The sequence below is a fragment of the Tachypleus tridentatus genome, chromosome 7 (assembly GCF_004210375.1).
Source record: "Tachypleus tridentatus isolate NWPU-2018 chromosome 7, ASM421037v1, whole genome shotgun sequence".
In the NCBI taxonomy this organism is placed as follows: domain Eukaryota; kingdom Metazoa; phylum Arthropoda; class Merostomata; order Xiphosura; family Limulidae; genus Tachypleus; species Tachypleus tridentatus.
This window is the reverse complement of record NC_134831.1, coordinates 177217034-177225666: the sequence shown is the minus strand read 5'-3', so window position 1 is coordinate 177225666 and position 8633 is coordinate 177217034.

Genomic DNA, 8633 nt, shown 5'->3' with positions numbered 1-8633 from the left:
CCTTTCCTTTACAATATTTTTGTTTTGGCAGGAAGAAATATAATACGTTGTGGAAATGAACTAATGGAAACTGACCGTTAAAAAATAAATACGAGATATCTCCTCAGTAGTAAGCCTCACAGCTCAAAAACTAAGATCCGAGTTTAGATACACACAGTTGGCAGAGCATAAATGGCCAGTTGTACAGCTTTAGGCTTAACTAAACAAGACACTTCCTTGTTATAAGCGATCGTGTGAAGAGGAAGTTCGTTTTAGACAGACACATAAATAGCATCTATCAGTACGTAGTTACGATATATGTGTGGAAAATTTACAATTTCAATGACGGTGATAAAACATAAAGTAATTCAAGCTCGTCAGCTGTTTATAGCAGCAGTTGGAGAGTCGTCTCATTAGATGTCGAACCTGGTTTATCGTCAAAATAACAGTTAAAATTTCCAAATTAGTTTACGTCGTTTCAGAGCATCTAAGTAGCTAAAACTACTCGTATTCTACATATGTCACCATCCTTTCAATACTCTATCTTTTCAGTCAGTATGTCTCGCTTTTTTTTCGTCATACGAAAATTATGTGTGTGGGGGGCTAAAGCTACAATTAAGAATCTAGATCAGTACTGTTAATTAAAAAATAAACCCTGTCGGTTTTGTAAACATATTTTATTTTGCTCCCTCTATTGGCACAAAGGTATGTCTGCAGACTTACACCGCTAGAAATTTGGGTTTCGGTACTCACAGTTGGCAAAGCACACATAGCCCATTGTGTAGCTTTATGCTTAACTTCAAACAAAATATTTTGTTTTATTTTCTGGGATATGACTCGTTGCAGATCTTACTATAGATGGTCCTGGTGTCTGAAGTTGATTCACATTTCTTTTTTAAATACAAAGCGATCAACTATCACTGCCACAATTGCCTACAAAACTGCAAATAATGTGAAAATGTAATTATGGTACACTCTGCTTTTCACAACTGTTGTTGTTACGTGATTTGCAGATTTACGTATTTCAATATAATTTATTCAACGCTGTATATATGCGTCATTATTGTAAAGGGGGGAGGGCTGTAGATGCAAGTGTAGGTGACGATATTCCATGGTCGATAGTTTATGACAAACCAGTAACGTTTCACAGGATGTCGGTTACGTAAAACCACAAGTTCACTGTTTAATACATTGCAGAGATACGGATAGTATAGTATTTATTATGTTCATTACAAATTACCAGTTTCAAGTGGATTCCTCGAAATCACGTTGAGTTTTTGTTGTCTACATCTACAGTCTGTATTAACATGATATGTATAACATGTTGCTAAGGTTGTACTGTTCTGACAAATACGAGCTGTTTTATGATTGTATTGTTCTGACAAGTATAAAACATTATTCAGGCTACATTGTTCTGACATATACACAGTGTTGTTGAAGTTGTATTGTTATAACATGTACACTGTATTCTTGAAGTTGTATTGTGCTGACATATACACAGTATTGTTGAGGTTGTATTGTTATAACACGTACACAGTATTGTTGAGGTCGTATTGTTATAGTATGTACACTGTATTCTTGAAGTTGTATTGTTATAACATGTACACGGTATTGTTGAGGTTGTATTGTTCTGATATATACACAGTATTGTTGAGGTTGTATTGTTATAACACGTACACAGTATTGTTGAGGTCGTATTGTTATAACATGTACACTGTATTTTTAAAATTGTATTGTTCTGACATATACACAGTATTGTTGAGGTTGTATTGTTATAACACGTACACAGTATTGTTGAGGTCGTATTGTTATAGCATGTACACTGCATTCTTGAAGTTGTATTGTTATAACATGTACACTGTATTGTTGAGGTTGTATTGTTATAACATGTACACTGTATTGTTGAGGTTATATTGTTATAACGTGTACACAATATTGTTGAGGTTGTATTGTTCTGACATATACACAGTATATTGTTGAGGTCGTATTGTTATAGCATGCACACTGCATTCTTGAAGTTGTATTGTTATAACATGTACACTGTATTGTTGAGGTTGTATTGTTATAACATGTACACTGTATTGTTGAGGTTGTATTGTTATAACAGGTACACAATATTGTTGAGGTTGTATTGTTGTAACGTGTACACAGTATTCTTGAAGTTGTATTGTTCTGACATATACACAGTATTGTTAGGATTCTATTGTTATTATGCGTGCACAGTATTGTTGAGATTATATATTGTACTGTCCTTTACTTTCTGTAATTAATGTCTCATACAAAGCTAATCTTGTGATGTTTCTTGGTATTTAGAGAGAATTCCTTGTTGATTAATTGACCTTTGTGCTACCGGCAACTATTACTAATCACACAGTAAGTTCGATATTCATTTTTTCGTATCTACTGAAAATAAGTTGTAATTGCTGGGCTTACGTCGTCGCAAACCATCTCTATGTTTCCCTAATTAGGCTTAATAGATCGCTTCAAGTTATATGTGAACAAATTACAATCGATATTTGAGCTCAGTAATAAAGAGGTGTGAATACAAAAAAAGTTTGAATTAATTAACTTGAACTTTCATAGTTAAGTTAGTGTTCGTAATAAAACTATATATTTTCTATAGGAGGCGCTAATTGTAAGATTTGTTGGTTTTTAAATCTGTATCTCAATATTGTTAACCGGAATAAAAGGAATAAGAAAGTAAAGCAGTTTCTGAATGATTATTAAATATTAATAATTACGAAACTAATTAAAAAATTAGAATAAAATGACGTTTTGTTATTCTTGTTTTTCAACTGTAGAAAAATACCAACAATCCTTTACAAAAAAATTCGGTTATTTAGCATCTCATAATTGTTTTGTTTTTTGAATTTCGCACAAAGCTACTCGAAAGCTATCTGTGCTAGTCGTCCCTAATTTAGCAGTGTAAGACTACAGGGAAGGCAGCTAGTCATCACCACCCACCGCCAACGCTGGGGCTATTCTTTTACCAACGAATAGTGGGATTGACCGTCAAATTATAACGCCCCCACGGCTGAAAGGGCGAGCATGTTTGGCGCAACGGGGATGCGAACCCGCGACCCTCAAATTACGAGTCTTAACACGCTTGACCATGCCGGGCCAGCATCTCATGAACTGAGACTTTTTCCAATTGGTTTGACTAAATGACATCAGGTTGACGACATTTTAACTCCAAAGTGATCTCTTCTGTAAACTAAAATATTCCTAGTAACGTTTTCTGCAATAATCATGACAGCCGTTTAAATCTCAAAAATTTGTGTGACAGACATGATATAGCTAACGAAACCCAAACGTGTTTTTGACAGACGAGATAGCTAATGGAAACGGTTAACGAAACACGATAAAATTAGCCTTTTCTTGTGCCTTGTCGTTTATTATTAAGTTTAGGGAAATAAAATATGGATACTAAGTACTAACTTGATAATTCACGTTACTGATCCATTTCTACTTCAATCTTTACTCCAACAAGTCTTAAGTGAGCTTTAGAAACAAACATAGAATCTCCCCAAAAAAACAAACAAACAAACAAACAGAACTCGACATGCTGACAAATAGGCTTGAAGTGAGCTTTAGAAACAAACATAGAATCTCCCCCCCAAAAAAAAAACAAAAAAAACAAACAGAACTCGACATGTTGACAAATAGACTTGAAGTGAGGGATTGAAATAATTTCTCAAAATACTTCCAAACAATCCATTGTGACTGAATACCGTTTTAGAGATGAGAAACTAACTCCCTCTTTTGGCCAACATTATAGTTACAGGCATGTTTTTAGGATCTACTCATTTGATACATGCTTGTATCTTAAATATATTTTTTTCTGAACACAATTTAACACGATCTCGTGACTACGGAATTATTTCACACAATTAACATAATCAGTTTTTAATGGAAATCTGACACCCTAGAAATCAATCATGGATCAGTGTTACCAGATGTACAAACATTTAACTTAGTTACGATCTTGTTCCCTGTTGCTTGGAAAGTTTTGTGTCTACTGGCGAGACAGTTTGATTAACGGTTTGTCGATACTCATATCAGAAGAAAAAAAAAGAATTAAATTATTGTTGATAAGAGTATTTCTTTAATTTTGTCTTTTATTGGTTTAAATTGTTTTAATTAGGTAGGAGTTGCATTATTCCAAGCGGTTGGCCCTATTTGTAGTTTTGTTGTTTCTATAAAAACATAAAGTTAGGGACTCTGATATTACACTTGTTTTGTTGTTTTTCTGAACATTAATAATTATTATTCGAGTAGTGTAGTTGTAATTTTGTATCACTAAACTATATTTCATTTAAAACTGTCTATTTTTAATAAATGTTTGAGGTTTTTATTCGCCAGTTTTGAAAAATAAGTGTACCTTGTTTGATATACTAAAGGATAATATAGAACAATGTTGCTATACGTTTTGGTTTTTGATATATTTCAATTACTTAAGGTACTTGACTCGTAATCCGACAGTCGCAGGTTCGAATCCCCGTCACACCAAACATGATCGCCCTTTCAGCCGTGGGGGCGTCATAATGTGACGGTCAATCCTATTATTCGTTGTTAAAAGAGTAGCCCAAGAGTTGGTGGTGGGTGGTGATGACTAGCTGTCTTCCCTCTGGTGTTACACTGCTAAATTAGGAACGGTTATCGCAGATAGTCCTAGTGTAGCTTCGCGCGAAATTCAAACCAAACCACAGCGAAGAATGAATTAAATTTGAGAAACTAATATCAGATAATTAACACTTAGCTCACATAATTAATAATTTTAATTATAAACATTATGTTCATGTTGACTATTGGTTATTGTATTATATTCATAAATATTCTTCTATGTTTATTTTTTAAAAATTAATAAATAATATACTGTCACGCTACCTTTAGGAGCAAATTCATACAATCCACAATCCTCTTAAATAACAATAAAATATTATTCTAGACTTTAAATCAGTCAAACTAAAAAGGAAAAGCAATAACTTACAAAAATTAATTGTTCTAATTCTGCCATCACGACTTTCAACCAGAGACATGAATTTTGTTTATTAAAAAAACTTTCTAGACCAAGAAGAATCGTCATTAGAAAAACAAAATATTTAATTTCTAAGATAATCCCTTTGCTAAATGAACACTAAAAATAAAGTTAAGTCGATTTAAAAACATTTAATGAACTGCAGTCATCCATGTTAATTAAATCTAAACACAAATTACACAAAACCAGTGTTTTAAAACTGATAATTCTATTTATTTAAATACAAAAACACTATGTTGACTTCACACTCAGTTCAGAGATGGCGCTACGAAAGCAAAAGTAAATAATCTTAATGTTGCGAGCCTATAATGTCTGGACTTCGAAAGCAGTTAGCTTATCGTATTGAATCAAACAATAAGTAACAAAAACGAACATCAAATAAGAAAATACTTTTATTTTACAGAATATTAATAACACAACAAAAATAATTAATCGTAACAGACATTATAATATTAATTTAAAAATACAGCCACTAGAATAAAATAAAACTTACGTATATAATCGTTAATAATTTTTATTAAACAATTTTTTATTTCCTCCATCAAAAACTGAGTTTTTTTACTTATATATCTGTTGTTGTTGTTTTATTTGCCATTGATTATTTTACAAATACCTCAAAAATTTAAATTCTTATAACTTTTTAGATCAGGGACAGTGGTAAGTTCAGTTATTTACGATACTAAAATCCTGGGTTTGTTCCCCCATGGTGGATACAGCAAATAGACTAATCTGGCTTTTGTTCTGAAACAAAACAAACCTTTAACTGTTTACGCTCTCTAGCGGCTTAGCCGTAAGTTGCAATCTTATAACCCTAACAATTTGAGTTTCGATCCACGTGTTGGACACAGCACAGATGACTCATTGTGCAGTTTTGTATTTAATTACAAACAAATTAGTTGTTTACTTTTATTCACGTTAATTCAGCTCTAAAATAAATTAAAACTAGTATATAAACGTTAAATAAATTAATGTTGCTTTTACCACTTTATCTACAACTTGTAGAGTTAAGTGATAACTATTCCTCGAAACTATGAAAATCTGAGCACACGTGCACGAGGCAGAGTTTAGTGGTTATCTGTAGCCTGAGAAGGCTGTTCTCTGTCTACCCCCTCATTTGAGCCTATCACTTCACAAGATAACCGTTAGTAGCTATGAGCAAAAATCATAATAAACAACCAGAAAAATAACTGAAGGCACACAAGCGTGTATTTCACTTTTTTTCTTCACTTATGTGGAGCTAGATTAAGCCTAATATTGTATTAACATTATTGCTACTGAAAAATTAACTTCTTATTAGAGACTGGCTTAAACGTTTTCAGGCACAATTTTATCAGAAATATTTAGTTGCTTGAAGTCAGGTCTGGCCTTATTTGCGTTCGAAAATAAAAGAAGAAAATAATTCTTTGTATCTTAAGCCTGAATCTGGGTATAAAGAAATATTCTTATGACAGGTCTGGACATGCCCATCCACATAAAGTTGTGATCGTTTCATAAATTAAACCGAGTTCATTCATCTGTGGTTCTTCTACCTTATGCACAAAATAATGATTTCAATTCGTTCTAATTTTGTGAAAATTGTCTCCCCCGCCTAAATAAAATGTTTAAAAATGCCATTGTATCGAAGCGTTTGTTAAGATGTAGTAACATTAGTTCAATAAAGATGGCGCTAAACACCCAAAAGTCTTGTTTGTGTCTTTTATGAATTTCGCGCAAAGCTACGCAAGGAATATCTGCGCTAGCCCGTCCCTAATTTTGCAGTATAAGATTACAGGGAAGGCAGTTAGTCATCACCACTCACCGCCAACTCTTGGGCTACTCTTTTACCAACGAATACTGTGATTGTCTGTCGCATTAAACGTACCCACAGCTGAAAGGGCGATCATGTTTGGTGTGACGGGGATTCGAACTTGCGACTCTCGAATTAACAGTCGAATTCTAATTTTTAAGTATTAACCAGAAGGCAGCCAGTCAGGAGCACCCATAAATAACGATAAGGAGATGACTTTTATTCCTAAAACGCCCCATAGTTTATTTGAAGGGTATTATGTCGTATCGCCTGTTCCATCAAAAAAATTTGTCACAAAAATTCCCTTATACAGTTCAGTTATGGACGCGTTAACCTCAATACTGTTCGGCAATGGAAAACACCTAATCTTAATACTAGTGAACTAAGGAAAACCTGACATCAATATTGTTGAACTATGAAATTACAAACCTAACATCAATATTGTTGAACTATGAAATCACAAACCTAACATCAATATTGTTGAACTACGAAATCACAAACCTAACATCAATATTGTTGAACTACGAAATCACAAACCTAACATCAATATTGTTGAACTACGAAATCACAAACCTAACATTAATATTGTTGAACTATGAAATCACAAACCTAACATCAATATTGTTGAACTATGAAATCACAAACCTAATATCAATATTGTTGAATTATGAAATCACAAACCTAACATCAATATTGTTGAACTATGAAATCACAAACCTAACATCGATATTCTTCAATTAATAAAAAAAATGTATTCTTAAGATGAATATTTCTAATTCTGAAACATTCTATTCACGACATTCTATTAGGACCTGGAAACTGGAAGATGACTCCATCAGTTTTAATAAAGTTGCCTTAGAAACTATGAACTGGAACATATCTCCAAACAGTTCTGATAGAGTTGCCTTAGAAACTGTGACCGGGAACATTACTTAAATTTGTATTAGAAACACGAACATTACTCCAAACAGTTTTAATAAAATTATATTAAGACCAGGGAACTGAAACATTACTCCAAACAACCTTAATAAAGTTCTATTAGGACCTGCGGGTTGGAACATTACTCCAAACAATTTTAATAAAATTCTATCAGGAACTGTGAACTGGAACCTTACTCCAAACAGTTTCGTCGTAATTCTTAGAACCTGGAAACTAGAACATTACACCAAATTGTATGAATAAAGTTCTATTAGGACCTTGGAACTGAAACATTTCTCCAAACATTTTTAATAAGGATCTATTAGGAATTGAGAATTGGAAAATTATTCCAAACAGGTTTGATAAAGTTTTGTTAAGATGTGGTAACTGGAACATTACTCCAAACCGTTTTGATAAACTTCTGTTTCGATCTGCAAACGGGAACATTACTCCAAACAATTTTAATAAAATTCCATTAGGACCTGCAAACTGGAACATTACACCAAACAATTTTCGTAAAATTCTATTATAACCTTCGAACTGAATAATTACTCTAAACCTATAACAATGATATTCTCTTCTCCAGTACCATAACAATGACATTCTCTTCTCCAATACTGCAACAATAATATTAACCTCTTTAGTATTGTAACAATGATATTCACATTTATAGTACTGTAACAATGATACTCACCTCTTTAGTACTATAACAATGATATTCTCTTCTCCAGTGCTGCAACAATGACATTCACCTCTTTATTTATTACTGTAATAATGATATTCACATCTTTGGTACTGTAACAATGATATTCTTTTCTCCAGTACTATAACAATGATATTCACATTTTTAGTGCTGTAACAATGATATTCTCTTCTCCACTACTGCAACAATGACATTCCCACCTTTAGTTC